This window comes from Aethalodelphis obliquidens, unplaced genomic scaffold (genome assembly GCF_003676395.1).
Source record: "Aethalodelphis obliquidens isolate GAN/ISIS:26980383/991018 unplaced genomic scaffold, ASM367639v1 scaffold16, whole genome shotgun sequence".
Lineage (NCBI taxonomy): Eukaryota > Metazoa > Chordata > Mammalia > Artiodactyla > Delphinidae > Aethalodelphis > Aethalodelphis obliquidens.
The window spans coordinates 27,020,640-27,043,847 of record NW_020837960.1 but is presented as its reverse complement, the minus strand read 5'-3'; the positions used below and the strand labels follow the sequence as shown (position 1 = coordinate 27,043,847).

The following is a 23,208-nucleotide window of genomic DNA, read 5'->3' as shown; positions in this document are numbered from 1 at the left end:
ATACATGTCAATTATTTCTCAATAAAATCAGAAAAAAAGAGTCATATGCAAATCATCTGCTTGAAAAATATTTGTGTCTTCTGTGAGACGAGTTGAAAATACGTCACTTGAGACGTTTTAACAGGAACCCATACAAACAATTTCTGCTTGAGTTTAATTTCAGAAAAAAATCTGCCAGCAATCTAAAGAAAACGTTAAGGCTTTGTGTAGATTCAAGTCCTTGATCCCAAAGCTGTAACACAGCTTAATTCAGCAAATAGTTTCTTGGTATAACGGTGCCTCCACATACTTTTGACTCTGAGATGTCTCCTCTTGCATGTTTGCACCTGCATTTGCTTCTCAAATGCTTTTGGCCGCAGATATGGCAAAATTGAATAACTACATTTGCTTTTTGGTGGTATCAGATTTTCTGAGAGAAACCAATGGTATTTATTCATTCACCTGTCAATGGGCAATTCAGTGTTTTTTGTTTGTTTGTTTTTGCCATTACAATGTCTGCTGTTGATGAACAATGTTGGGCAGGTCTCCTGAAGCATATATGCACACTTCCCCCGCATATTCGGTAGGACTCTATAGCAATCCACCGGCTCCCAGTTCTGCAGCAGTGTCGCTCGTGGATTCACTGCGTTGGGCACCGAATACTATTAGGAGGACGTTGTCTTCCTCTATCCTAGAAACGTATCAGTGTCGTACTCCTATTTGATTAAAAATCTCGGAGTTGTAGTTTTAAAATGAATCCCCGTACAGGAAAACAAGCTTCCTCGTCCCTGGGTGGGCTCGAACCACCAACCTTTCGGTTAACAGCCGAACGCGCTAACCGATTGCGCCACAGAGACCCGGTTGCTGGGACTGCGCTGCGGTGTGTACAGATTTCCGCGGCCGCGGCGGCTCTCTCGCCGACCTGGGCGTAGCCGCGCTGGCACCTCGGAGGAGCACGCCGAGGAGGCGGCGGGAGGAGCCGGGCTGCGGGCGGAAGCTCGGGCGGAGCCGCGGGGCTCCTCGGGGCCGGCGCGCGTCGCGCGGGCCCCGCCCCCGACGTGAGAGCCGGCCCCGCCCCGGGCTCCGGGGGCCCGTAGGGGACCCTCCCCTTCCTTGTGCGCGCTGGAACGGTTGTCCCGGGCGGCCGCGCGCAGTGACAGTGAGCGTGACGACGACCCGGCCGACTGGGTGCCCGGCCGCGGAAGCTGGAAGGGGTGAGGTCGCGCGTGCTCTCCTGCCGGACCACACGCGCTCGAGCTGTGCGAGAAGCCCAGAGGGCTGTGCGGGCCTGGAGGATGGAGCCACATCCCGGAGCCCCCCCAGCTTTAGGGCAGTGGTCTCAGCCTTTGCGTGGTTGTGTTATTGCCCCTCTCCCTCTCCTTTGGATATTTCCCCCCTAATCACCAACCCCCATAAAATTTTGGTACCATAGACACACCGCGTATGTGTGAATTTGCCCTGTGCACTTCTGTGCTAGGTGCATAGAAAGAATAAGATTTTTTCACCTCAGAGAGACAATTTTTGCCCCCTTGGCGAGGATAGGGCCAGCGTTGAGAATGCCTGGTTTGGGACATCAGAAGAGCCCTATGGCAGTTAAGATATGCCTTTAAGTTTGAAATGGCCTCTGCAGGGTCCCCCCCTCCGCGTTCCCTGACTTCTGCACTGAGGCCTTTGAGATCTGGAATGACCCGTCTCCCCAAAGGTGGGGAGTGGGGGCCTTAGCATTAGTGCCACACCCTTAGAACTTCCTGGCTTTCAGTTTACTTTTGCGAAGCCAGATCTCTTGAGCTCCTTTGGGATCGCTCCCCTTGTCTTCTCCGCCCACAGAATAGGAAATTCACCCCAGCTCTCCACGTGCTAAATCCAGTCCTGTGTGTTCCCTGTTTCCGTTCAATTTACCTGTGAGGGACCCTCCTCCACCTTCTTCTCCTTCCCGCACCCCTTCCTGTCCCCTTCCTCCTGGTTCTTTTCTCATCATTTTAACCTTTTTTTTTTTTTTTTTTTTTTAAGCGCACAGTTCAGGGGCATTAAGTACATCCACACTGCTCTGCAGCCATCACCACCATCCATCTCCAAAACGTTTTCATCCTCCCAACCTGAAACTCTGCATCCGTTAAACATTACTTCCTCCTTTCCACATCCACCCCATCCCCCCGACCTGGCAACCACCGTTCTACTTTCTTTCTCTATGAGCTTGATGACTCTCGGGACCTCATGTAGTGGAATTGTACAGTAGTTGTCCTATCTTGTTTCACTTAGCATGTCTTCAAAGTTCGTCCACATTGTTGCATGTGTCAGAATTGCATCCCTTTTTAAGGCTGAATCATATTCCATTGTGTGTATGCACCACATTTTCTTTACCCCTTTATCAGTTGATGGACACTTGGGTGGCTTCCACATTTTGGTTATTGTGAATAATGCTGCAGTGAATATGGATGTGTAAATATCTCTTTGAGACCTTACTCTCAGTTCTTTTGGGTACATTTCCAGAAATACAACTGATGAATCATATGGTAATTCTGTTTTTAATTTTTCATACCACTTTCCACAGCAGCTGCACCGTTTCACATTCCCACCAACAGTGCGCAAAGGTTTCTATTTCTCCACATCCTGCCAACACTTGCTATTTTCTTTCCCTCTTCCCTTCTTCCTTCTTTACTTCTGCCCTCCCTCCCTCCCTTCTCTTTCTCTCTTCTTTCCTTCCTTCCCCCTCCCTCCCTCCCTCCCCCCTCCCCCCTCCCCCCTCCCTCCCTCCCTTCCCCTCCCTCCCTCCCTTCCTTCCTTCCTTCCTTCCTTCCTTCCTTCCTTCCTTCCTTCCTTCTTGTCTGTAATAGCCATCCTGATGCATGTGAAGTGTTAACCTCATTATGGTTAACATTTCCCTATGGTTTGCATTTCCCTAGTGATTACTGCTGTTGAACATATTTTTTTTAATTTCTTTTGGATCTGGGTTCTCCGACCCTTCTACTTGCTTCCTCCTAGCAAGAGCCAGCTCTGCTTCACTGAGGAGAAAGCTGAGTGATGGAGGCCAGCTTCTGATAAAGGGGGGAAGGGAAAGAGCTAAGTGGAGCTGCAGAGTTGAGCCTGTGCCGTTCAAGGAGAGGGGATGAAGGAGGAATCTTCTGAGTAGGACTATCTAGAGATCCTGTTGTCAGGAGGTTCTTGCCCGTCTGTGCTGGGCAACTTTTGGAGTCAGTTATGTTTAATCTGGTTTTGTGGAGTTATTTATGCACGTGGTGCTTATGAGTGGCGAACAGGTGAAGAAGGAATTGATGACCTCCTTGGAATTCCTTGGAGGAATTCCACCTTGGAATTCCTGGAACAGATAAGGTTTTCCAAACTGCACCTTTAAAAGTTAGCTTAGGGCTTCCCTGGTGGCGCAGTGGTTGAGAGTCCGCCTGCCGAGGGAAGGGTGTCCCCCCCGGTGCGGGAAGATCCCACATGCCGCGGAGCGGCTGGGCCCGTGAGCCATGGCCACTGAGCCTGCGCGTCTGGAGCCTGTGCTCCGCAACGGGAGAGGCCACAGCAATGAGACGCCCGCGTACCGCAAAAAAAAAAAAAAAAAAAAAAAAGTTAGCTTAAATTTATACTAATTTAATGGAATTTTTCAATTGCATTTTCAGTTTCTTCTTAAGGACTGTGGGAAATTCTTTTTTTTTTTTTTGGCCATGTGGACTGCAAGATCTTAGTTCCCCCATCAGGGATTGAACCCATCCCCCCTGCAGTGGAAGGGCAGAGTCCTAACCGCTAGACTGCCAGGGAATTCCCAGGATTGTGGGAAATTCTAATTTAAGTGTTTAAATGATGACCTCTCTCTCTCCCTCTTTCTCTTTCTTCTTGTGATTCCTCTTAAAAACACAGTGATATCTTTTAGATGTATAAGAAATAGAACCTTATCTTTCTATCACTCCATTCAACTTCTGTTTTGATTTCCTGTTCTGCTGCTGCCCCAAATGCAATCTCTGTCAATTCAGGATTCCCTCTGTCCCCTTCCCTGGAGTTGTTTCCAAGTGCTGAAGCTTTGGAGGGTGGCCACTCATCTGGTCCTTGAGTCACATGTGCACACAGTTTGCTGAAGAGGTAGTTTTGCTCCTATTGCAGGTCCCATTCCTTTCCCCACTGAGGGAAAGGAATCTCTTGTGAAATTGGCTGTTGCATCCGTCATTCCATAAAGTCATTCCTGGCGCAGTCTTCTCTACTTATGGGACCTGTTATGGACTGAATGTTCGTATCCCCTCAAAATTCACATGTTGAAATCTGTTCGCCAATGTGATGGTGTTTGGAGGTGGGGCCTTTGGGAGGTATTTGGGCATGGGATTAGTGCCCTTTTAAGAAGAGGCTGGAGAGCTAGCTCCATCTTTTTCCTCCACATTAGGACAGAACACGAGGTCAGCAGTCTGCAACACGGAAGAGGCTCTCGCCGAAGCCTGACCCTGCTGGCACCCTGATGTAGGACTTCCAGCCTCCAGAACTGTGAGAAATAAATTTCTGTTATCTATGAGTCACCCAGTTTATGGTACTTTGGTATAGTAGCCTGAGCTAAGACCCCAAACTTTCCTCTTCTCATCAACCCCACCTGGACACCCCCATTTCTCAAGCCCCAGATGGTGAGGTATACAAGTGGTTGCAAAAACAAATTTTTTTTATAAACTTATTTATTTATTTTTGGCTGCATTGGGTCTTCGTTACTGCTCACGGGCTTTCTCTAGTTACAGCGAGTGGGGGCTACTCTTCTTTGCAGTGCGTGGGCTTCTCATTGTGGTGGTTTCTCTGGTTGCGGAGCACGGGCTCTAAGCAGGCGGCCTTTAGTAGTTGTGGCACGCGGGCTCAGTTGCTCCGTGGCATGTGGGATCTTCCCGGACCAGGGCTTGAACCTCTGTCCCCTGCATTGGCAGGCGGATTCTTAATCACTGCGCCACTGGGAAAGTCAGGCTGTAAAATTTTAAGAGGCACCTGTGTGGAAGGGAGAAAAAGAAATAAACACTGAGTGTGCTTGAGTCCCAGCTGAAAGTCTAAGGGTGTCTTTTTAGTCATACTTGTTTGAAAATATTATCAAATTTTCTCTGTTAGGCTGAGCTCTGGGGTCTCTCTTGCTCCATATTCATGTGGGTACAGTGCTTTTCTGAAAGGAACATGGCATTAATGGACCAATTATGTTTAAGTAATTGTAGGTCCTTCTCAATTATAGGTCATTCCAGGAACCAGATGATTGTGTCCACTGAAATGACACCCTCAACTAGAAGCTCCCGCTAAAATGTAGGCCCTCCAGGGACAGAGATTTTAGTCAGCTTTGTTCCCTGCTGAATCCCCAGCACCTACCACAGTGCTCAGCACATAGAAGGCACTCAGTAACTCCATGCTGAATAGTTGAGTAGAGTAAAACATAAACCGTAAAGGAAACTGGGAAAAAATAAAGTGTGGTGGAAAAATTAAATTCCTAATATATAAAGTGCATCTATCAATTAATATGGAAAAGTACCTCTTTACAACTCAACTAAAAAAAATCAGACAAACAAAAATGGGGACATGAACAGAAGATTCCCAAAAGAAGAAATACCCACGACCAATATAATCATAAAAGTTTAACCTCACGAGTTATCGAAATCAAAATGAAATGAAGTAAAAAGCTTCCTCTTCTCAAATAGCAAAGAAGAAAAAGAGATACTACTAAAATTCTATCAGTGGCATAGTTACAGGTCATTGTCACACAGGACTGATGAGGGTAAACCTGGCTTATTATTTCTGGATAGCAGTTTGGTAACACGAACATTAAATGATGTTCATTCTAGAAATTCGATGTTAGAAATCTCTCCTAAGAGAGGGACCAGGGATGTGGCCCAAGTTTTAAGTATATCATCACAGTATTATTTATAATAGTGATAAATAGGAAACAACTTAAATATCCAGCAACAGGGGAAAATGATAAATTGTGGTATATTTAGAAAATAGAGTATTAAAATATAGACATCAAGAATAATAGTTTAAAACATATAGTCAGGATAAAGTGTTAAGTAAAAAAAGGTAGGCTGCAGAACACTATAATTCTAAAAATAGTATTTTCAAAGAATATTTGACAACAGGGTTATGATGAAATGTTAAGTTAAAAGGTCAGATGGAGAACTGTGCCATCATGATAGCTCATAGCTGCATCTTCTTTCCGTGTATCCCATGTTATTACACACTTTATACATAACGTCTCACTTAAGCCCATAACAAGCCTGTGGGGCAGATACCATCCATATTACTCTTATTCTAATTTGGCGGGTGGGGGAATGGGAGTAGAGACGGAGCATCTGTTCAGGTTGCAGAGCCTGTGAGTGTGCGGCCGGGCTCCACACCTAGAGTCAGGCTCCAGCAGCTACGCTTGTAACCTTGACCCACACAGCCTCTCACATTGCATATGAGCACAAATTGTGTGTGTGTCTACACATGAGTAATGCGTATGGTTACCTCTGAGTGGTGATTATAATTTTCTTCCTTCCCCCTTTCCACTAGTTTCTCAAGCATCTGCAGCATGCTGTCCTTGTAAGGGGCAAGCAATGAAAGGCAGCAGAAGCAGTTTCCCTAAATTGCAGGTAGAGGGTGGTAGGTGGTTAGGCTCCGCCGATCTTCTCTGTCTGGGGGCAGAGGAGTGCCAGTTTGTGAGGTGGGAACTCAGGGCAGTCCCGTGCCTGCACACGTGGGTCCCTGTCAAGCATGGTGTACCCGTCACGCTGCTTTCCCTTCTCCAACTCTTTTACCCGCCTGAGAAAAGGTGTCTGAGGGACATGGAGACCACTCCTAAGGGGAATTTTATGATGTGCTACTCTTCAGTAATAAATGTGCTTTCATTTAAGAACTGGTATCTGGGCTTCCCTGGTGGCACAGTGGTTAAGAGTCCGCCTGCCAGTGCAGGGGACACGGGTTCAAGCCCTGGTCCGGGAAGATCCCATATGCTGCGGAGCAACTAAGCCCATGTGCCACAACTACTGAGCCTGCGCTCTAGAGTCCGCGAGCCACAGCTGCTGGGCCCATGAGCCACAACTGCTGAAGCCCACGCGCCTGGATCCTGTGCTCCGCAACGAGAGGCCACTGCAATGAGAGGCCCGCACGCCACAATGAAGAGTAGCCCCCGCTCACCTCAACTTGAGAGAGCCCGCGCACAGCAGCAGGGACCCAACACAGCCAAAAATAAATTAATTAAATAAATAATTTTTTTAAAAAAAGAACTGGTATCTGAGATTTTAGGTGACTTTTTAAAATTTTTTTTAAATTTATTTATTTATATTTTTTATTTTTGGCTGCGTTGGGTCTTCGTTGCTGCGCGCGGGCTCTCTCTAGTTGCGGCGAGCGGGGGCTACTCTTCGTTGCGATGCGCGGGCTTCTCATTGCGGTGGCTTTTCTCGTTGCGGAGCAAGGGCTCTAGGCGCACGGGCTTCAGGAGTTGCAGCATGCGGGCTCAGTAGCTGTGGCTCGCGGGCTCTAGAGCACAGGCTCAGTAGTTGTGGTGCACAGGCTTAGTTGCTCCGCGGCACGTGGGATCTTCCTGGGCCAGGGCTTGAACCCGTGTCCCCTGCATTGGCAGGCGGATTCTTAACCACTGTGCCACCAGGGAAGCCCCATGATTGAGTTTTTGAAGAAAGAAGTTCTACAACTCTCCTTACATAACAGATGCTCAATAGAATTTTTGATGCTGTAGGCTGTTCTAGGTGCTCTGTTCTACTGCTGTAGCCCTCACTAACAAGGCTTACTTTCTGCTTTCTAATCTAAATATTGCTATATTTAAAAATCCTGTTTCTCAACTGAATCTTTTGTGAAGAATAATAGTTATTCTCGCTGGTGTGTTACCAAAGGCATGCTTCACCTTGGCCTAATTAGGATAAATGATAGCACCCCCTTTTATATTTAAGTCCAATTTTGCAATAAAAAATTGCTTATATGAGCATGGGGCTTATACAAAATAAAAATTGAATTTGTGCAATTTTCTGGAGACCAACAAACTAGAAATAATTCATTTATTCAGCACATATTTACTGAATCATTACTCTGTTCCCCAAAGAAGACAGAACAATGTCCCCGGGGTAAGAAATGATTTCATAAACACACCATAATAAGTGTAAACGTGAAATAAAGGGTTGATGTATTTGATTATATTTAAAATGTAGTAAAACTTTTGTTAAACGAATAAGCAAAAAATAAATTTAAAAGACAAAACCATAGACTGAGTGAGGAATTTGTAATGCACGTAACCAGCAAAGCCTTAGCATGCAGAATTTATAAAGAATGCCTACCAATTAGCGGAAGACAAACAACAAAACAGAAAAAAAGGCAAAACATTAATGGAGAGGAAATCCATATTGTCAATACACTCATGAGAAGACACTACACTCGTCTAATAATCTGGGAAACATAGAATCATAATGAGATGTTATTTCACACCCAGCAGATTGGCAGAATTGAGGAAGCCTGACAAACTCAGTTGGTGCTGTTTAGAGCATTTGACCCTCACTTTCATCTGCTGTGGATGGAAATCAGGACACATGCCCTGGAGAACGATTTGTCAGTATCCTGGTGACATTGGAGAGACTCATTCCCTCCAATGCACGGGTTTCGCCTTGAGATATACATAGACAAGGATATGTACGAGATGGTTCGATCCAGTATTGTTCACAGTAGTGAAATATTTTCTTTATTTTTTATTTAAATATTTTTATAAGTCCTAGGTGTACAGCATTACAGTTCAACATCTATATACACTTCAGAGTGATAACAAGACAAGTCTAGTTACCATCCACCACCATGCACTCGGTCCCCTTCAACCATTTTCCCACCCCATAACTCCTTTCCCCCCGGTAACCCCAAATCTATGGGGTTTATTTTTATTTTATTTCATTTGTTCATTTTCTTTTAGATTCTACATATGAGTGGAATCCACATATGAGAGTTTATAAGGTATTTATCTTCTCCATCTGACTTATTTCACTTAGTATTGTGCCGTCAAGGTCCATCTGTATTATCACAAATGGCAGTATTTCTTTTTTTTGGCCGAGTAGTATTCCACTGTATTGTATATGTGTGTGTATGTGTGTGTGTGTACACACGTATATATATATATATATATATATATATATATATATATATATATATATCTCAAATCGTCTTTATCCATTCGTCCATCAGTGGACACTTAGGTTGTTTCTATAACTTGACTATTGTGAATAATGCAGTAATGAACATAGGGGTGCATGTATCTTTTCAAATCAGTGTTTTCGTGTTCTTTGAATAAATACTCAGAAGTGGAATATCTGGATCACATGGTAGTTCTATTTTTAATTTTTTGAGAAATCTCCATAGTGTTTTCCACAGTGGCTGCACCAATTTACATTCCCACCAACAGTGCACGAGGATTCCCTTTTCTCCACACCCTCTCCAGCATTTGTTATTCCTTGTCTCTTTGATAACAGTCATTCTAACAGGTGTGAGGTGATATCTCACTGTGGTTTTGATTTACATTTCCCTGATAATTAGCGTTGTTGGACATCTTTTCATGTGCCTGTTGGCCATCTATATGCCTGCTTTGGAAAAATGTCTATTCAGAAGACCCTGTGTCCATTTTTCAATTGGGTTGTTTGTTTTTTGTTGTTGTTGAGTTGTCATAATAGAGTGAAGCATTTGAAATGACTCAACTTCATCAAAAGGTTGGTGGATAAATAAACATGGTATATTTAAACATTGCAATACTATATAGCAGTTCTAATAATGAATTGGGTCTTTACTTACCAGTGTGTATAAATTTTCTAATGTGATGTTGCACAAAGGATAGGTACAGTACGTTACCATTTCTATAAAAGTAGTCAATAGACAAAGCAATGCTATGTATTATTTATGGATACATGTACATGCGGTCATAATGTGAAACATGCATAGGAATGATAAAAACCAAATTCAGGGAAGCAGATACCTCTGAAGAGGGAAACAGGAGAGTAGGGTCATGGAGACAGAAGGCTCTCCCATCGTCTGCCACCTTTTGTTCCTGGAAAAAAACTGAAGGAGGTATAGTGAAATCTTAGGATTTGATAGTGTTCCAGGGTGGGTACACAGATTTTTGTTATTTTTAATTTTTTTTACTGTGGAAAAAAACCACATAAAAAATTTACCATCTGAACCATTTCTAAGTATACAGTTCAGTAGTGTTAAGTATATTCTCATTGTTGTGTGAAGAGCTCCAGAACTTTTTCATCTTGCAAAACAGAAACTCTATAGACATCAAACAACAACTCTTTATTCCCTGTCCTCCCAGCCCCTGGCAACCACCACTCTGCTTTCTGTTTATATGAATTTGCTTCCGACTCTTCGTATGAGTGGAATCATAACAGTATTTGTCCTTCTGTGACTGTCTTCTTTCACTTAGCATAATGTCCTCAAGATTCATCCATGTTGTAGCATATGTCAGAATTTCCTTCTTTTTTAAGGCTGCATTATATGTATATAATATGTATATATGTATGTACATGTGACTATATATCTGTCTAGACCACATTTTCTCTACCCATTCATCTGTCAATGGATATTTGGGTTACTTCCACCTCTTGGTCGTTGTGAATAATGCTGCAATGAATAATTTGCAATGCGTGTGTAAATATCTCTTTGAGATCCTGCTTTGAATTCTTTTGGATATATACCCAGGAGTGGGATTGCTGGGTGTACAGTAATTTTATTTTTAATTTTTTGTGGAAGCTCCTTACTGCTTTCCATAATGGCCGTTTTCCATTCCCACCAACAATGCGCAGGGGTTCCAATTTCTTTACATCTCGGCAAACGCTTGTTAGCTTTTGTTCTTTTGATAGTGACCATCCTAATGAGTGTGAGGTGATACCTCACTGTGATTTTTATTTGCATTTCTCTGATAATTAATGATGTTGAGCATCTTTTCAGATGCGTTTTGGCCATTTGTATATCTTCTTGGGAGAACTGTCTCTTCAAGTCCTTTGCCCCCTTTTTAAATGTGTTACTTTTGTTGTTGCTGTGGTTGAGTTGTACGAGTTCCTTATAAATTCTGGACGTTAACCCTTTATCAGATATATGATTTGCAAATATTTTCTCCCGTTCTGTAGCTTGTTATTATTGTAACTGATTTTTGTGTTTGAAATATTTCATAACAATATTTTAAACGGCAGGTGAGAATTCCTTATCAAAACCATCGAAGACACGGTTGTTGCAGATATAATGCCTTATTCTAATTCTGTCTTTCTTTCTTGGGAGTTTCATGTTTGACTTGATCGTACAAGTTGAGAGTTTGTATGAGTTTGTATGTAAATGGGAAGATTTAAAATACTACAAGATGTAAATTTTCTTAAAATTAATCCATACATTCAGTGCTATTAGGGGAAATATCTATGTGTAGTATAATATATATACACGTACATATACGTGTATTTGTACAAGAAGATCTTGAAAGAGACACACTAAACCACTTAATAGCTACCTTTGGGGAGTGGGGATGCATCAGGCTTTCGACCGTTGCCAAGAGTCCAGGAAGGGCCATGATTTGTGCTGCGCATTGCTCTCTGGTAGTGGAAGAGAGTTCCTCAGGCGAGTGGGTGAAACCGGCCTGATGCTGGATGGTCTCACTGGGGCCTGTTGCTCTAGCCCGGGTTTGCATTCTTTGGGAAACATAATCTGCTACAAGTCTCTCCCACTTGGGGGAAGCGCAAGTTCCCAGACATTTGCCTCTCTTGGTTGGGGCCTCTCGAGTTCAATGATAAAATTGAGGTGATGGTTTAAGTGATACATACGAGGAACATGGCAGAAAATGCTGAGGGTTGAGAGCTTACGTTGGGTGGGGAGGAGGGAGGAATGAAGAGGAGTTCTGGGGACGAGAAGGAGACAGAGTGGGAGATACAACAGCGTGAGTGGGGAGGACCTGTGTGCTCGGTGGGCTGGGGCTTTATGTGGGACTTACAAGGGCTCCAACAAAGAGTCCCAACCCTGACCGTGAGCTAAAGAAAATAGCATTTTAACACCTTTCATTTTGCAATGAATGGTTTACAGTCTCCAAGGCCTTTTAACATACATTTCTTATAACAGCCATGCGAAAGCAATGAGGCAAAAAAAAAGTCAGTGCCCATTATGTGAATTTAACTGTAATGATAGAATGTAGGGCTCGTCTGCCAGTATTGTAATGGCCCAGTATTTTTTCAGACAGTATTTGGGGCACTAGCTTACAGGCAACAGAGCAGTGGTTAAGGTTGTACCCTTGCTAGCAGGCTATTCAAATTCTATCACCACTTACTACCCTGGGCACCAGGGCATGTTTCTTTACTTCTCTGCCTTAGTTTTCTCATCTGTAAAATGGGGATGATGATAAAAAAACACCTAGACCTTAGAATTGTTATGAGAATTAAAAGAAATAGGCAAGTAAAACTCTCAGCAGAGTCCTGGCATCCAGTAAGCATCAATAAGTGTTTGCTCTTATTGTTACAATTACTTGAAGTGGTCCCATCTTATAGCATCTTCTGGACACTTTCTGACCAGGTAGCTCCCGTCTCCTAGTAACTGACAAACGCTGCTGAGTCTTAATAAGCAGGTGTTTGATGCCTACGTTGTGACTGAATTTCCAAACCTCATTCCTCGAGACACAATTCTCCTATTTGATTTTTTCCATTTATTTTTTTTAACATCTTTATTGGAATATAATTGCTTTGCAATGTTGTGTTGGTTTCTGCTGTATAACAAAGTGAATCAGCTATACATATACATATATCCCCATATCCCCTCCCTCTTGCATCTCCCTCCCACCCTCCCTATCCCACCCCTCTTGGTGGTCACATCCATTTATTTTTGTTACAGTAGTGCATGTGCGTGACGACAGAGCAAATAATACAGGGCAGGTTATAGTGGAAAGTCATGGTCTCCCACCTTTCCTTCCCCGCTGTGGATTCACAACTCAGAGACAAGGTTCTTTCTCCCTTTCTCCCTCCCTCCCTTTCTTTCTTTTTTTTTTTTAAAAAACGTTTCTTTATTCACCTCTGCTTCTGGTTACGCTGATAACTCAAGACAATATATGTGTTGTCACCTGTACTGACCTAGTTAGAAGGCTTTGACATTAACTTTTAACATTTCAATATGAAGATTTACTTTGCAATGTCCCAGTCCACCATCCCCTTCCCAGTATTAATATTCATATTTGTGGTAGGCAGACTTTTAAAATTTATAAGCACTCTTTTGTGGTTCTCTGAATGTTCCATTTTTATAGCAACCTGTTATTGTTGCATGGGTACAGGCAGGCTGGGAGGTCTCATGGGTCCGCCTGCAGGGCTTTTCACTTAATGCCTGGCTCTCAGTATGGTATCACCAGCTGCAGCTGTGCCCGGCCCTGAAGTGGAGCCCCTCATTTGCCTGGAGAGCCCCAGTGGTCTGCCTGCATATGAAAGGAAAAGTGAGTGCCTGATGTGAGCTTCCTCGGCCGTTGTCTATTTTCAGGCAAAGTGTCTCCACCAATTAGGATTTCAGACTCAGAGCTCTGGGTAAGGTGGGCAAAAAGAGGGATGTCGGGCTGCAGGGGCCTCCAAATAAGGGCCCAAAGAGGCTGAATTTTGGGGTGAGCTCTCCTTGAATATTTTGTTCAGTATCTTTGGGTTTTGTTCTGTTCTGTGTGCCAGTAAATGCTGGCTCTCTGGGCAGCGGTGGGGAAGACGGTGTCTAAAAGCTAGTTGTCCATATGAGGCATTCACATAATCTCTCTCTTCCAGCCCACGTCCTGCTTCTGCCCTCTAACCCAGCTGCTGACTCCAAGCCCAGAAACATGCCAGGGTTCTGTTAGATAGATCAGCTGCCAGCATCTCTGCAACAACTACAGAAAATTCTAGACTGTGTTTTCTCTTCAGGCTTTGTCGGTCAACTTGCTTTATTGGTCTTGCATCTTCCAAAAATGTATAGATAATCTCTCTTATGTGGGAGTGGCAGAAACTACTAGTTGACCACCTAATATTCATATTATTGTGCTTCCTTACTAATAGAACCCCTGTATTGTTGAGAGTGGCAGCTTAGTAATACATCCCATGTCAATGGAAGTCATGGGAGAGACTGCCAAGAAAATTCTTAGAAGAGACAGACTCAGCTAGCTGTTCTTTCTGTTTATCTTTGCCCCTTCCTTCTCCTTCCTGTGTGGAATAGGGCTGTGATGCCTGGAGCTACAGCAGTCATCTTGGCACAATGTGGGAAAGGACAAGAAACTCTCAGAAACCTTAGCCCTGGCATTTCTGTATATTTCCAGATATTTGCTCCCCTATAGGAGTGTTAGATATTTTTGCCTGTTGCTTTGGGACTGTAGGAGGAGTATGCTTCCCTGCCTCATTGTCAGAGTTGGCCATGTGACTTGCTTTGGCCTATAAAATGTGAGTGGGAGAAACTTGAATGTTTCTACCAGCATGTTTCTACCAGCGTTTTTGTTCTCTTCCCTTTGCTATTAGGAAGGCATGTCCAGGATAGAGGCTGTTATTTCAGCCTGGATTCTGTGATGAGAAGACATCTAGAGGAGACCAGTAACATACAAAGTGAGTTAGAAATAAACCTTTGTTGCTGTAAGCTACAGAGATTTTAGGTTAGCACAGTATTGTCTAGTGAAAGTTGACTTATACAATATGTAATAGGATAAATAAATATGTGGAACAGGATGTTAAGTGTTGGTGTTTCAAAGCTGAGGGAAAAGGGTCAAATGTGCTCACACATTCTAAAGAGAGATGCTGGCTCAACCTGTCGCATTTACTTGATTCAGGGAAACTAGTTCTGAAACTCTCCATTACCGCTACAGTTTGGATCCTCTGGGGAACAGGCATTGAGTTATGAGTACAAGAGGTTTATCGTGGGACGATGGCTATAAAAGATGATGGAGGTTGCAGGAGTGGACGGGGAACCTCAGACTGTGATGGAGATCTGACAGAGCACTGGCCAGCCCAGTGGGGAGCCCTGGACCAAAGATGGCGCATTAGAGGAGCAGCACATGGGGCAGAAATGGCCAGGCCCTGTCCCCCTGATACGGCTCGCAAGTGACCCCTCTGCTGGGGAGTTTGTGTGTCTGTCCCTTCGAGTGGGTGGTCCCTCTCCAGATGACCTCCTACAACTCCAGTCGGTCCTGTTTCTGGCAGCAGGACAGCTCCTGCCTCTGTCTGCTTGGGTTTCTCGACTTCAGGCCGTCCTCTGGGCAGGGACCCTTTCAGGCTCACAGCAGCTGCCTTCCACTGCGCCTATTTGAGAAAACGCTGTGCATCTCTTTCTTATTTGTTAAGTTGTGGTTAAAACACACACACACACACACACACACACACAAACCAAAAAGAACCCCCAAAACCCACATACCATAAACTTCACCATCTTAACCTTTTTTTAAAAAAAAAAAAAAATAATATATTTATTTATTTTTGGCTGTGTTGGGTCTTTGTGGCTGTGTGTGGGCTTTCTCTAGTTGCGGTGAGCGGGGGCTACTCTTCGTTGTGGTGCGCGGGCTTCTCATTGCGGTGGCTTCTCTTGTTGTGGAGCACAGGCTCTAGGTGCGCGGGCTTCAGTAGTTGTGGCTCGCAGGCTCAGTAGTTGTGGCTCGCGGGCTCTAGAGCACAGGCTCAGTAGTTGTGGCGCACGGGCTTAGTTGCTCCACGGCATGTGGGACCTTCCCAGCCCAGGGCTCCATCCCAGGTCCCCTGCACTGGCGGGCAGATTCTTAACCACTCTTCCACCAGGGAAGCCCTTAACCATTTTTAAACGTACAGATTAGTAGAATTGTATGACACGCACGCCCGACATGTATATACGTAGAAGAAATCCTGGAAGGCTCCGTGCTGAGGTGATAATAGAGGTAATCAAGGGGTGATGATAGGTGTTTGTCCGTTTGTTTATTTACTGATTACATCTACTTTCCAATTTTACTATAATAAACATGTACAATTTCATTATCAGAAAGATAAACTGCAAACATTAGTTTTGTTTTTTTTTTTGCGGTACGCGGGCCTCTCACTGCTGTGGCCTCTCCCGTCGCAGAGCACAGGCTCCGGGCACACAGGCTCAGCGGCCATGGCTCACGGGCCCAGCCGCTCTGCGGCATGGGGGATCTTCCCGGACCGGGCCATGAACCCGTGTCCCCTGCGTCGGCAGGCGGACTCTGAACCACTGCGCCACCAGGGAAGCCCCAAACATTAGTTTTGATTGAAAAAACTGAGCCCAAGTCTTGCTTCCCAAAGCCACACCCTTCGGGCTGTCCCTGGCTGCTTTCCCTGGAACCATCCCACTGTGCAGGGGGTGTAGTCCACAGCCCGGATGCTGACCTCGGCCTGTGGGGCCTCCCTGGGCAGCCCCTGACTCTCTGCTCTTGGGTTTTGGGGCAAACGTCACTTCCAGGAGGAAAGGACGGCCGCCTTGCCTTGGACACGGGTGATGACTCACAGAGCGTGGCTGCTTTCACCCTGGAGGGCTCGACAAAAAACCTGGTACGGGACTTCCCTGGTGGTCCAGTGGTTAAGACTCTGCGCTTCCACTGCAGTGGGTGCGGGTTCGATCACTGGTCAGGGAACTAAGATCCTGCATGCCTCGCGGCCAGAAATTTAAAAAAAAAAAAGACCCCGGTAGGAGGAATGTAAATGAGATCAGGACTTATCTGACATTGGAGAGGATGCTGAGAGGACAGACGGTCAAAGTCTAGCTCAGGGAAGAGTCTCCTTTGGAGCAGAATGAGGACTGGCTCTTGGCAATGCAGTTGAGGCCAGACACAGGAGCAGAAGGAAACACACGGCACAGGGAGGTGGCAGGAGAGAGGGAGGTTACAGAGAGGGCAGCAGGAGAAGGGCTGGAATGACAGTCATTCCAGAATATAGAACAGAGGAGCCGCGTCAGGACGCCCCCATGCCAGGTTCAACTTTCACGCCCCAGATTAAAGGCCACGAGGATCTTTATACTTCCTGTTAGATGTCACCGGGTGGTGACCCAAAGTCCTGAACCGGATGACAGCACCCCTCCAGTGCTGTCTAAGCACACTCTTTTCCTGTAATCATTCCCACATAGCATTTTATCACCTTTCTTGATTAGTCTTAATATAATACACGTATGAGAATATCTCCCCTTTTGAAATATTTGCGTTTCTTTCACTGCTTCGGAGGCTGTGCATTATGTTGTGTGGTGATTTCCTCTGCCAGTAAACGTGTAGTCCTACCGTGAGCATGTTTTATTTGTGTAATAAACCAACATAGAAAATAAAGAATGCGCTGACTATGAATTAGACTTACTGATAGGGACCAGGATGACAGAGGTGAATGAGATGCGGTCCCTGTACTTGAGCAACTTGCAGTTTGGTTGGGAGACTGGGCATGCACGTTAAAAGGATTCAAGTAATAAAAGTGTTTATTAAGTGCTGGGTGAGGGCCACAGGACACAAATGCCGAAGGAGTTGCATGCAGGGAGAGAGCGCGACTAACACAGGTGATAAGAATAGATAAATCTACCGCATGCATTTAGAATCCACCCTTGTGTGGTGGGGTATGACTTTGGGGGTGGGGCACTGGCAGCGGCTTCTCAGGCTGGTTCCCAGGGAGGCAGAGGAAGATGAGGTCGTGGGCAGTGAAGGGGGAAATGGCCACCTTAGGCTGCTTCCTCTCCTTTACAAGCCCTTACGACGGGTCTGTTCAGTCAGCGTCCTTTTAGGAGCCACTCCAGGAGAAAGAAGGCAGGAAGGAAGCTTCCAGCAAAAAGATCCAAAGGGAAATGTGCTTTATATGCAGAGCATTGTTTTGCTGTCTTTCCAGATGGAGTGTCTCCTAAAAAAGCCCATTTCTCTGACAACGGCTCTAAAAGGAGGAACCGTCCTTCGCAACAGACGCATGCATCTCTCATTCCTCATCCACTGAGTGTCAGACCCTGTTCTAGGTGCCACCTGGCTTCTGTCTCTCAACAAGCGTGCCTAACTCTTCCCTGAAGTCTCAACCATGATTTCATTTTAAAAAAGGAGGCAATTGCCTCAACCTGGGTCCGCTGGCCTTTCAGAGATTCTAAATTCCCTTTTGCATGTCAGGCTGGGGTTAACGGCTCTTGCCGCCACTGAGAAATCCGAGGGCTCTCCTGCCAGTGCTGAGCAGACACTTTGAAGGCTCACTTCCTGTCTCCTGCGTGTGAGAGTGGCCACTGGAGGCCACGGGAGGGAGGAGGGAAACCTCAGAAGGGTCGGCCCCAAAGCAGCAGCCGCGTGGACCGTCCTGTCTGGCTGCTTCCCCAGTAAAACCCAGGCAGGGGGAGAAAAGCCAGCGTTTTGAGACGGAATGAGCAAAGGAGGGGAAACATTGAAAAGTGCATGAGCAGGGCCCCCGGGGAGGGAAGGGACGGGGGGGACAAGCAGGGGGGGAGAAGTGGCTCCAGAAACTGGGAAAGAGCCCGTCTTACTGGAAGAGAAGGATGTACTGAAGGAGAGCGAGAAGGAAACAGAAATCAGCCTGTCGGGTGGGCACTGGCAAGGACCACCTTTCTCATTCTACAGACGAGGAAACTGAGGCCCGGAGAGGGGAAGTGGTTTGCACAAGGGCAGGGCCTGGAAGGAATCATCTGCTCTCTCGCTCTCTCTTCCCTTGCTCACCTCCCCTTCTGTGGTGAGGCAGTACTGGCAGACAGGCTGCTTGGAAGCCCTACACGGACAGGCGTGGGGCAGCCGTAAAGCACAGGAGGCTCCTGGGTGAGGTTTGAGTCTTGATTCCAGGTCAGGAAAGGGAGATCTTTGAGATCTCTGCCCCCCTGCTGGCAACGCCCCTCAGAACTGTAGCTGGGGTCCCGGAGGATGTAAAGCTGGCCGTGAGCTGGGGTTGTGTGCAGAGCTGGGGACCCCCGCAGCTGTGAACGCAGGTGCTCTCCGTCAGCACTCTTTGAAGATACGCGCATCTTTTCTATTTCAGTAAAGATCTTGTGGAAAAACCCGCACAAAACGTTTGACCAATCTAATAATTAGCATCCTCACAGAGAGACCTCGGAGATAAGAGATGCAGGCCCCTGCCTTCTGCTCTGTTTCCACCTCCTCCGGGGACACTCTTCCTGTCTGCGGAGTTCATCTTGGCTTCGCATTGTTCCTGCTCACTGGTATTTTTAACTCTACCTTTCTAGTATTTTTATAGTACCTTTCTAGTACCTGAGCCGGCTCAGCCTGGATCTCAGTTATGTGGACCTCCGTCTGCTTCCTTCTCTGGATTGGACATTCTCCAAGGCCAGGAGGTCCCCGTCTCGTTCATACCTGTGCATCGCCCACCTCTGTCAGTGCACAAATATGGGATGCTTTGGAGTTTGAAACCAGCTGTCCAAGCTGGAACATTTGCCATGAGCTCTCCAAGAGTTCTGAAGGGTGGAAAGAAGAGGGATTTGGGTGCCGGAAATGGAAGGTTATTCTAAGAACGGGTGTGGCAGGAAAGACAAATATAGCTGGTGGAGTGGAGAGTGAGTGGGAGGAAAGAAAGTGGAAGTGGAAGAGAAGGGGCGGAGAGTGAGTGAGCAGAGAAGTAGGAAGGAAGCGGAGACACAGCCCACAGGGCAGTGCAGGCTCCAGGCTCAGCCCTGCCCGCCAGAGCTTGCTTGCTGTAGACGCCCAAAACCTCAGCCTCAGACCTTCCTGCCCTTTCTTTGTCTCTCATTCTAATGCTGGGTCATTGAAAAAGATCTTTGGCTTAATTTCCACCAATACTCTGATTTTGGACATTTGTCAATAAGAGGTCATGGCCGTGGCACGCCATGCCATCCTACTAAGAGGAAAATAAATACCTCAATATAAACAATTTTTATTTCTTGAAAGTTTTTTGTAGTATTACAAACTCCCATGATCGTTCTGGCTCTAACGTCGTTCTTGCCTCTTAGGGGTAAGGTTTGTAATTTGATGCAAAATAACCACGATGCATATGTCTGTACGTGTCTCGTTGCCTAGCCAGGCGTGTGGGTGATGAGTTTTCTTTTTTGTTTTTTCATCATTACATCTTCTCCTGCCCTGTGTTTCTGCTTCACATCCTTTAAATTTGCTGCTGTTTGACAACCACAGCCTGGCTGTGGTTTCCCAGTTTTTGGTAGGAATGAACTGCTCTTGGCTCTGTGATAGGGCCCTGGGCTGGCTTACTGGGAGACCATTGCTGTAACCTCTGGGCCAGAGGTGCCTGGGGTGTGAACTGCCACCACTTGCTCTTCCCTCGGCTTGAGCGCCATCAAGAAACCTAAAGATTTCCTTTGACGTTTTATAAAGTCACTGATCCTCATTTGTCAAAATGTGTCCCAAGGAAGTTTCCTTGAAAGTGAAACCAGTCCATAAGCTCATCTTCTCAGGAACCCACAGAAAGTGTGTGGCCACCGTCAGTGGCCCAGGTAGCTGCTCTCTCCTTCCCCATCGGATGTGCAGGTGAGTTGAGTTCTCCTAAAGATGACGCAGCTGCCTAGACACACAGTTCTCTGCGACCCCCTGGATGCTGGCGGGAAGCCTCACGGCCACGCCACCCCCTTTTCCGGGCCCCCCCAGCCCCCACCCCCGGTTGTCTGGCCGGCCATTCCTGTTCTCCAGCACCCTGTTTCAGAGGAGAGCTTCCCTCTTGGGCTGGGCTCCTCCTCCCTGGGGACAGTCAGGGGCTTCTGCATGTCCAGAAGGGTGCAGCTCGTGACCGAGACCCAGTCTGGGTCCCACCTCCTGGTAACAGGGAGGACATCACTTTCCTGGGCAAAGGCTTCCCGCTGGACCCTGAGTTCTCAAGATGTTGCAACTCTCCCTCCCAATCATTGTCGTGAAGACTGGACGGGGGCTCAGTGGCAAGCTCTCTCCCCGGTCCCCTGCCTTGGGCTGCTCCAGTGACCCTGGGGGGGAGTCTCTTCTCTCACAACCCATTGCCATGCTACCGTGTGGCCTGGACATTAATTCTGAGGGTGCTGTTGACTCTTCCAGGAACTGAAGTTGACTTTTTCCATGAAGGTGATTTCTGCAAGGAGGGGAACGGAGAGGACCAAGTTCCCTGAAATAAATCTTTGTGCTCAATTATTGGAAGGGAACTCGTTAAAGAAGAAATGTGGGCATGGAGGTTGTATTGAATTGTTGTGTGCTGCACTATGTGAGCCAGTATACGGAGGTGAACGGGCCACGTTGCCAAAAGTTCGTTTCCCTTCCATTCACCTTGTGGCTATGGAAATCCCCTTGTTCTTATGTCTGCTGGAAGGAGAGCCCGATATTCTCATCATTTGCAAAGAGGAGGGTGTTGTGGAGCATTTCTGTGGGCAGAAGGGTGAAGTAGTCAGAAAGCTCCAGGGATAATTTTCATAGGCTTTTCAAACTAGTAAACGTTGGTCTTATCTTTTTATGGGAAACAGGACATAGTCACTAAACAACTGGGACGTCAATAGAGGGACAATGAAAGCAAAGGGAGAAAGAGTCACCAAAGTGTCCACTCTTCTCCAAATCCCTCTGTTGGCTGCAGAGTCTGAAACGAGCGTTTCCTCTGTACACAGCCTCCTGCCCATCCTCCCTCTCGCTCCCTCCACCTGACTGATAAGGCTGTTGTGAGGATCCATCCCATAATATGTGAGGTGCTTAGAACAGTGCCTGGCACGTGATAAGTGCTCAGAAAATGTTAACTCTTCTTATTACTAATAATCTGACATATATTTCTTGAGCGGGGTAGTGGGTCCATGTCGTTCGTTTTATTAAGCTTTAAACTGTGCATATATCTTATAAATCCTTCTTATGTGTATCATATACTTCACATGCATTAAAATACACGCCTTAAAAATAAATGAAGATGGGGGACCCTGACGCCCAAGGAGACGGGAGGAACCCCCAAAGGAACTGGTAGGACGTGGGGGGCTGAGGGGGGAGGAGAAATGGAGGCCATACAGGATCGGGGCTCCTGAGGCCAGGGAGATCAGGAAAGGCAGGTGGGAGGGACCCTCTGGGAGGAGCGGAGGGCGATTGCCTAGCCCACTCGGGCCAGGGAGTCTGCTGAGCTCCCAGGCCAGTATCCCCCCCCCCTCCAAAGCCCCCTCCAGGCCGGCCGTGTGGGTGCTGGGGGCATAGGAGGGAGGCCAGGGAGATCAGAAGAGGCAGGAGGGAGGGGCGCTCCTGGAGGAGAGGGAGAGGAGCGCATTGGTGAGCCCCGCCCACTTGAGCCCAGGAAGCCTGCTGGGCTCCCAGGTGAGGTTCCCCCGCCCTCTGAGACCAGGGGTGGGGGCACGCCTGGGCCCCTTCTGTTCCTTGAGCCTTTTCCAGCCCTGTGGGTCCTGAGCATTGGCCCTGCCCACCGCCCAAACCTCGCGCTGCTTAGTCCCCGCCCTCCACAGCCAAGGCCTTTCCCCCTTTGTTTTCTTTCTTTTCCCTCCTCTGTTTTACTGTTGTAGTACGGACGTACCTTCCAGTTGTTGATTCATCTACATTTTTATTTCTATATTCTTTCTAACATATCTGTTAGTTTCCTAGTCTGGTTTTATTTTTTACTTTGTTATTGTTCTCTTTTTTCTTCTGCCACCCCATGCGGCTTGCGGGATCTTGGTTCCCGAGTCGGGGCTGGGGGTGAAGCTCCTGCAGTGGAGCTCTGAGTCCAAACCACTGGCCTAGCAGAAAACCTCAGATCCCAGGGAATATTCATCGGAGTGAGGTCTCCTGGAGGTCCTCATCTCAGCACCAAGACCCAGCTCTTCCCAGAAGAAGAAGAGAAAAAGAAAGGGTCTGAGAAAATATTTGAAGAGGTTATAGTCGAAAACTTCCCTAACATGGGAAAGGAAATAGTCATCCAAGTCCAGGAAGCACAGAGAGTCCCATACAGGATAAACCCTAGCAAAATCACACCAAGACACATATTAATCAAACTAACAAAAATTAACTCCTAAGAAAAAATATTAAAAGCAGCAAGGGAAAAACAAAAAATAACATGCAAAGGAATCCCCTTAAGGTTATCAGCTGATTATTCAGCAGAAATTCTGCAGGCCAGAAGGGAGTGGCAGGCTATACTTAAAGTGATGAAAGAGAAAAACCTACAACCAAGATTACTCTACCCAGTAAGGATCTCATTCAGATTCGAAGGAGAAGTCAAAAGCTTTTCAGACAAGCAAAAGTTAAGAGAATTCAGCACCACCAAACCAGCTTTACAACAAATGCTAAAGAAACTTCTCCAGGAGGGAAACACATGAGAAGAAAAAGACCCACAAAAACATCCAAAACAATTAAGAAAATGGTAATAGGAACATACATATCAATAATAACCTTGAATGTAAATGGAT

At 46.3% G+C, this 23,208-nt stretch overlaps 1 long non-coding RNA gene and 1 other non-coding gene across 3 annotated transcripts; one reads left to right on the top strand and one right to left on the bottom strand.

Moving 5' to 3' along the window:
* Positions 1–762: 762 nt before the first annotated feature.
* On the bottom strand, positions 763–836 carry TRNAN-GUU (transfer RNA asparagine (anticodon GUU)). Its single transcript has one exon. It is a non-coding gene; the product is annotated as a tRNA-Asn (tRNA).
* A 171-nt stretch (positions 837–1,007) lies between these two features.
* LOC113625717 (uncharacterized) lies at positions 1,008–22,003 on the top strand. 2 transcript variants are annotated; one of them, XR_003434814.1, is made up of 4 exons: positions 1,008–1,193; positions 4,355–4,452; positions 8,870–8,910; positions 20,888–22,003. It is a non-coding gene; the product is annotated as an uncharacterized LOC113625717 (long non-coding RNA). The 2 variants fall into 2 exon arrangements; XR_003434813.1 differs by lacking the exon at positions 20,888–22,003 and adding an exon at positions 17,745–19,745.
* Positions 22,004–23,208: the final 1,205 nt, after the last annotated feature.